Raw genomic sequence first — 7,525 nt, 5'->3', positions numbered from 1 at the left:
AAGGCCTTCCTTTTTGCCATTGGTTCACCCTCCAATGGCCGCCATGGCCAACGCGCTGCGGCTGGCACATCGTGCTGATTTGAAGCCAGGAGCCAGGTGCTTCTCTTGGTCTCCCATGTGGGTGCAGGGCCCAAGCACTTGGGCCATCCTGACAGGAGATTCTTGTGTGTCTCCCACAAGGGTGCAAGGACCTAAATACTTGAGCATTCTCTGACTTGCCCAGGTGCATTGTGGAGCTGGATTGGAAGTGGAGCAGCTGGAACTTGAAATGCCAAGTGGCAACATTATGCTACAGCACCAATCCCATCAATGATTTCTTTTTTTCCCAAAGACTTTCATTTAGGGAATACAAACTTCATGCATTTCATAAGTACGGCTTTAGGAATATAGTGATTGTTCCCACCATACCCACCCTCCCACCCACTCTCTCATCCCACCTCCTGCTCCCTGACCCATTCCCAGTCCCATTTTCCACTAAGGTCCATTTTCAATTAACTTTATACACAGAAGACCAGCTCTTTACTAAGTTAAGAGTTCCACAGTTTGCACCAAAAAACTGTTCCTCAACAGTTGAGACAAGGACTGTTCAAAGTCCTTTCATCTTGAAGTTAATTTCACTTCATTTTTTTAGAAACTTGATTAACTTTAAAGAAGCACTGAAGAATGATACATCTTTTTGTGAGCACCTAAACATAATTATAATACAAATCTTAGAGGTACTGCATGAGAAGTTAGTGCACAGCGACTCCTGTGTTAATTTAACAGTTGAAACTCTTATGTGTAATGTCAATGACCACCCGAGGCTCTTGACATGAGCTCCCTAGGCTATGGAAGCTTTTTGAATCCACAAACTCCATCAGTATTTAGACAAGGCCATAAGTAAAATGGAAGTCCTCTCTTGCCTTCAGAGAAAAGTACCTCCTTCTTTGATGACCACTTCTTTCCACTGAGGTCTCGCCCACCAAGGTCCTTCTTGTCAGACATTTTTTGCACAGTGTCTGGCTTTCCATGCCTGAAATGCTCTCATGGACTTTTCAGACAGACCAGGAATACTTAAAGGGCTGATTCTGAGGTCAGAGTGCTACTTAAAGGGTTTGTCTATCATAATCTACTCAGATTCTGAGTCTGCTGTGTGAACTGCTAATCATGTTGGAACATCCATTCCTTTTTTTTTTTTTTTTTCAGAAGATAGCCACTAATTTTATTTATTTTTTTTTCTTTTTTTTAATTTATTTAATGAGTATAAATTTCCAAAGTACAGCTTCTGGACCACAATAGCCTCCTCCCCCCCCGTGTCTTCCCTCCCATCCACAACGCTCCCCTCTCCCACTCCCTCTCCCCTTCCCCTTCACATCAGAATTAATTTTCAATTATCTTTATATACAGAAGATCAATTTAGCGTATGTTAAGTAAAGATTACCACATTTTGCTCCCACACAGAAACATAAAGTGTAAAATACTATTTGAGTACTAGTTATAGCATTAATTAAGCACCTAAGAGTAATTGTGTATTAATTACAGAGCTCAACCAATAGTTTTAAGTAGAATATAAAATTCATCTTTTGCATTGTTGTGGCTTCCCCCCGACCTCCCTCCCTCCCGTGGCCCTCCCCTCACCCACTTCCTCTCCCCTCCCCCCCCTTCATCACGTTTCATTTTCGGTTACCTTCATATACCGAAGATCAGTTTAGTATATACTAAGCAGGGATTTCAACAGGTTGCACTCACACAACCGAACCAGGTATAGGGTATTGTTCGACTAGTAGTGTTGTATTTGAGTTTCATAGATAAACATATTAAGGACAGAGATCCTGCGAGGGGAGCATGAACCCAGTGACTCCCGTTGTTGATTTAACAATTGGCACTCTTATTTATGATGTCAGCAATCACCCGAGACTCTTGCTATGAGCTGTCTAGGCTATGGAAGCCCCTTGAGTTCACCAACTCTGAATTTGTTTAGTCAAGGCCATATCACAGTGGAGGTTCCTTCCTCCCTTCAGAGAAAGGCGCCTCTCTCCTTGATGGCCTGATCCTTCTGCTGGAGTGTTGTTCACCAGGATCCTTCATTTAGATTGTTTTTTGCCACCATGTCATGGCTTTCCATGCCTGAGAGACTCTCATGGACCTTTTAGTCAGATCCAAATGTCCCAAGGGTTGATTCTGAGACAGGAGTGCTGTTTTGGGCATTTGCCATTCTATGAGTCTGCTGTGTGACCTGCTTCCCCCGCAGGATCATTCTCAACCCTTTTGATTCTTTCATTATTTGCTTACACTGGTCTTATTTGTGTAATCTCTTCGACCCTTACCCTGTCTTTTGGATCAGTTGTGTATTTATATTTGTCTCTTTACCAAGTGTGCTGGCATTGGTACCTGCCTCCTTGGTAAGACTGAGTTGAAATCCCCTGGCACATTTCCAGATCCACCATTGGAGGTAGGTCTGAGTGAGTATGTGCCATCCTATATATCTCCTCCCTCTCTTATTCCCACTCCCATGTTCCACAAAGATCAATTTCCTATTAATTTTTAAACGCTTAAGAATGGTTGTGCATTGATTACAGAGTTCAACCAGTGGTCTTGTGTAGAGCATACCGAGCAACAACAACAACAACAACAAAAATACTAAAGGAACAAAATAGTAAGTTTTTCCTCAACAGTCTAGACAAGGGCTGCTCATGTCATTGTCTCTCATAGTGTCCATTTCACTTCAATGGGTATCATTTTAGGTGCTCGTTTAGTTGCCATCGATCAGGGAGAACATGTGATATTTATCCCTTTTGGACTGGCTTATTTCACTCAGCATGATGTTTTCCAGCTTCCTCCATTTTGTTGTGAATGCCCGGATTTCGTTGTTTTTTACTGCTGTATAGTGTTCCATAGAGTACATATCCCATAGTTTCTTTATCCAGTCATCCGTTGATGGACATTTAGGTTGATTCCATGTCTTAGCTATTGTGAATTGAGCTGCAACAAATATTGAGGTGCAAATGGCTTTTTTCTCCCCTTTAATTCCATTTGGGTATATTCCAAGGAGTGGGATGGCTGGGTCCTGTGGGAGTGCTATGTTCAGGTTTCTGAGGACTCTCCAGACTGTCTTCCATAGTGGCTTTACCAGCTTGCATTCCCACCAACAGTGGATTAGTGCCCCATTTTCTCCACATCCTCGCCAGCATCTGTTGTTGGTTGATTTCTGTATGTAAGCCAATCTAACTGGTGTGAGGTGGTATCTCATTGTGGTTTTGATCTGCATTTCCCTGATGGCTAGGGATCCTGAGCATTTTTTCATGTGCCTGTTGGCCATTTGGATTTCCTCTTTTGAAAAATGCCTGTTAATGTCCTTGGCCCATTTTTTTATTGGGTTGTTTGTTTTGATTCTGTGGTGTTTTTTGATCATTGTGTAGATTCTAGTTGTTAATCCTTTATCTGTTGTGTAGTTTGCGAATAACGTCTCCCATTCTGTTGGTTGCCTCTTTGCTTTCCTGACTGTTTCCTTTGCTGTTAAGAAACTCTTCAATTTTAGGTAATCCCATTTGTTTATTTTATCTTTGATTACCCGTGCCTGTGGGGTCTTCTCCAGGAATTCTTCGCCTATTCCGATATCTTGGAGGGTTTCCCCTATGCTCTCAATTAGTTTCATGGTGTCGTGGCGCATCTCTAGTTCTTTGATCCATGTTGAGTGGATTTTTGTATAAGGTGTAAGGTAGGGGTCTTGCTTCATACTGCAGCATGTGGACATCCAGTTTTCCCAGCACCATTTGTTGAAGAGGCTGTCCTTGTTCCAGGGGTTGGTTTTAGGTCCTTTGTCAAATATGAGTTGGTTATAGGTGTTTGGTTTGATCTCCAGTGTTTCTATTCTGTTCCATTGGTCTATCCATCTGTTTTTGTACCAGTACCAGGCTGTTTTGATTATAACTGCCCTGTAGTATGCTTTGAAGTCTGGGATTGTGATGCCTCTGGCCTTGTTTTTATTGTAAAGGATTGCTTTAGCTATTCTGGGTCTCCTGTTTCTCCATATGAATTTAAGCATCATTTTTTCTAGGACTTTGAAGAATGACTTTGGTATTTTGATTGGTATTGCATTGAACTTGTAAATTGCTTTTGGGAGAATGGACATTTTGATGATATTGATTCTTCCAATCCATGAGCATGGCAGGTTTTTCCATTTTTTTGTGTCATCTTCTATTTCTTTCTTTAGTGTTTTGTAATTTTCATCATAGAGGTCTTTGACCTCCTTGGTTAAATTTATTCCAAGGTACTTTATTGTTTTTGTGGCTATTGTGAATGGGATTGATCTTAGTAGTTCTTCCTCGGCCCTGGCATTGTCTGTGTATACAAAGGCTGTTGATTTCTGAGCATTGACTTTGTATCCTGCTACTTTACCAAACTCTTCTATGAGTTTCAGTAGCCTCTTATAGGAGTTTATTGGGTCCTCTATATATAGTATCATGTCATCTGCAAACAGGGATAGTTTGATTTCCTCCTTTCCCATTTGTATCCCTTTAATTTCTTTTTCTTGCCTGATGGCTCTGGCTAAGACTTCTAGGACTATATTGAATAGCAATGGTGAGAGTGGGCATCCCTGTCTGGTGCCAGTTCTCAATGGAAATGCCTCCAACTTTTCCCCATTCAATATGATGCTGGCCTTTGGTTTATCATAGATTGCCTTAATTGTGTTGAGGAATGTTCCTTCTAACCCCAATTTGCTTAGGGTTTTCATCATGAAGGGGTGTTGTATTTTGTCAAATGCTTTCTCTGCATCTATTGAGATAACCATATGATTTTTGTTTCTCAATTTGTTAATGTGCTGGATTACGTTGATTGACTTTCGAATATTGAACCATCCCTGCATACCAGGGATAAATCCCACTTGGTCCGGGTGAATGATCTTTCTGATGTGTAGTTGGATTCGGTTTGCCAGAATTTTATTGAGTATTTTTGCATCTATGTTCATCAGGGAGATAGGTCTGTAGTTTTCTTTCTCTGCTGTGTCTTTTCCGGGCTTAGGAATTAAGGTGATATTGGCTTCGTAGAAGGAATTTGGGAGGATTCCCTCTCTTTCAATCGTTTGGAATAATTTGAGAAGAACTGGTGTTAGTTGTTCTCTAAATGCCTGGTAAAATTCGGCAGTGAAGCCATCCGGTCCTGGGCTCTTCTTTTTCAGTAGTGCGTTTATTACTGATTCAATTTCTTCCATGGTTATGGGTCTGTTTAGATTTTCTATATCTTCACGGCTCAGTTTAGGAAGGTTGTATGTGTCCAGGAATCTATCCATTTCTTCCAGGTTCCCCAATTTGTTAGCATACATCTCTTTGTAGTAGTTTCTGATGATTCTTTTTATTTCTATTGTGTCTGGTGTTACATTTCCATTACTATCTTTGATTTTACAGATTTGGGTCTTCTCTCTCCTTTTTTTGGTTAGTTGGGCCAATGGTGTGTCGATTTTGTTTATTTTTTCAAAGAACCAGCTCCTGGTTTTGTTGATCTTTTGTATTGTTTTTTTGGTTTCAATTCTGTTTATTTCTTCTCTGATCTTTAGTATTTCTTTCCTCCTTTTGGATTTGGGCTTGATTTGCTGCTGTTTTTCTAGTTCCTTGAGGTGCATGGAGAGTTCATTTGTTTGGTTCCTTTCCAGCTTCTTGATGTAGGCACTAATTGCTATAAACTTTCCTCTTAGCACTGCTTTTGCTGTGTCCCACAGGTTTTGATAGGTTGTGTTATCATTTTCATTTGTTTCTAGAAATCTTTTGATTTCTCTTTTAATTTCTTCGATGACCCACTGTTCATTTAGGATCATGTTGTCCATTCTCCATATATTTGCATATGGTGTAGAGATTCTTGGGTTGTTGATTTCAAGTTTCACTGCACTATGGTCTGAAAACATCCATTCCTTTTTAATTCTATTACCAGACCCTTAATCCTATCCATATGATCAACTTAACACTGAAGATGATATATTTACCACCAGTTTAATGGTATTTGAGGTCCCATGGCAAGTATTTAAACTGTCAGTAAGTCCATAGGAAAGTATGCAGAACTATACAGCTTTAGAGTTAGAAACTCCACATGCTTCATAATTACAACTTTAGAAACATGGTGATTCTTCCCGCTGTGCCCGCCCTCATGCCCATACTCCCACCCCTCTTCCTCCTCCTCTTATTCCTACTCTTTTTACTGAGATCTATTTTCAATTGACTATATACACATATATTAAACTCTGTTAAGAGTTTGACAAATAGTATTTAAAAAAAAAAAAAAAAAAACTCCGTTCCTCAACAATCAAGACAAAGGCTATTAGTCATTGCCTCTCTTCTACAGATTTCTTTTTAGGTGTTCTATTAGTTATCACAGATCAGGGAGAACATATGGAGTTATCCCTTTGGAACTGGCTTATTTCAGTAAGTATGATGTTTTCCACATTCATTCATTTTGTTGCAAATGATCAGATTTCATTTTTATAACCACTGTGTAGTATTCGATGGTGTACATATCCCATAAATTCTTTATCCAGTCTTCAGTTGATAGGCATTTGAGTTGCTTCCATGACTTAGCTAGTGTAAACTGAGCTGCAATAAACATGGGGGGGGGGGTGCAGATAACTCTTTCATGTGCTGTTTTCATTTCCCTTGGGTAAATCCCCAGGAATGGATGGCTGGGACATATGGAACATCTATATTCAGATTTCTGAGCTATCTCCACACTGTCCTCCACAGTGGTTTTATTAGTTTACATACTCACCGACAGTGGGTTAGGGTACCTTTATCCTCACATCCTTCCCAGCATTTGTTGATTTCTGTATGGAAGCCATTCTTACTGGGGTGAGGTGAAACCTCATTGTGGTTTTGATTTGCATTTCTCTGGTGGCTAGTGATCCTGAGCCTTTTTTTCTGCGTCTTTTGGCCATTTGGATTTCCTCTTTTGAAAAATGTCTAAGTCCTTTGCCCATTTCTTCATTAGGTTGTTTGCTTTGTTGTGGAGCTTCTTGATCTTTTTATATATTCTGGTTATTAAACCTTTATAGATTGTATAGTTTGCAAATAATTTCTCCCATGCAGTCATTTGCCTCTTCAAATAGCTGAATGTTTCTTTTGCACTGCACAACTTCTCAATTTAATATAATCCAATTTGTTAATTTGGCTATGATTGCTTGTGCCTCTGGGGTCTTTTCCAAGAATTGTTTGCCTGTTCCAAAGTGTTACAGGATTTCCCCAATGTTCTCTAATAATTTGATGGTATCAGGTCACAGATTTAAGTCCTTAATCTATGATGAGTGCATGGTTAAGATGTAAAGTAGGGGTCCTGCTTCATACTTCTGAATATGGAAATCCAATTTTCCTAACACCATTTGTTGGAGAGATTGTCCTTGCTCCAGGGATTGGTTTTAGATCCTGGGTCAAATATAAGTTGGTTGTAGATGCTTGAAATGAATTCTGGCAATTCTACTCTGTTCCATTGGTCTATCCATCTGTTTTTGTACCAGAACCAGGCTATTTTGCTTACAACTGCCTTGTAGTATGTCTTGATCTGGTAT

The sequence above is a fragment of the Oryctolagus cuniculus genome, chromosome 12 (assembly GCF_964237555.1).
Source record: "Oryctolagus cuniculus chromosome 12, mOryCun1.1, whole genome shotgun sequence".
NCBI lineage: Eukaryota > Metazoa > Chordata > Mammalia > Lagomorpha > Leporidae > Oryctolagus > Oryctolagus cuniculus.
Note: the sequence above shows the minus strand (reverse complement) of the source record.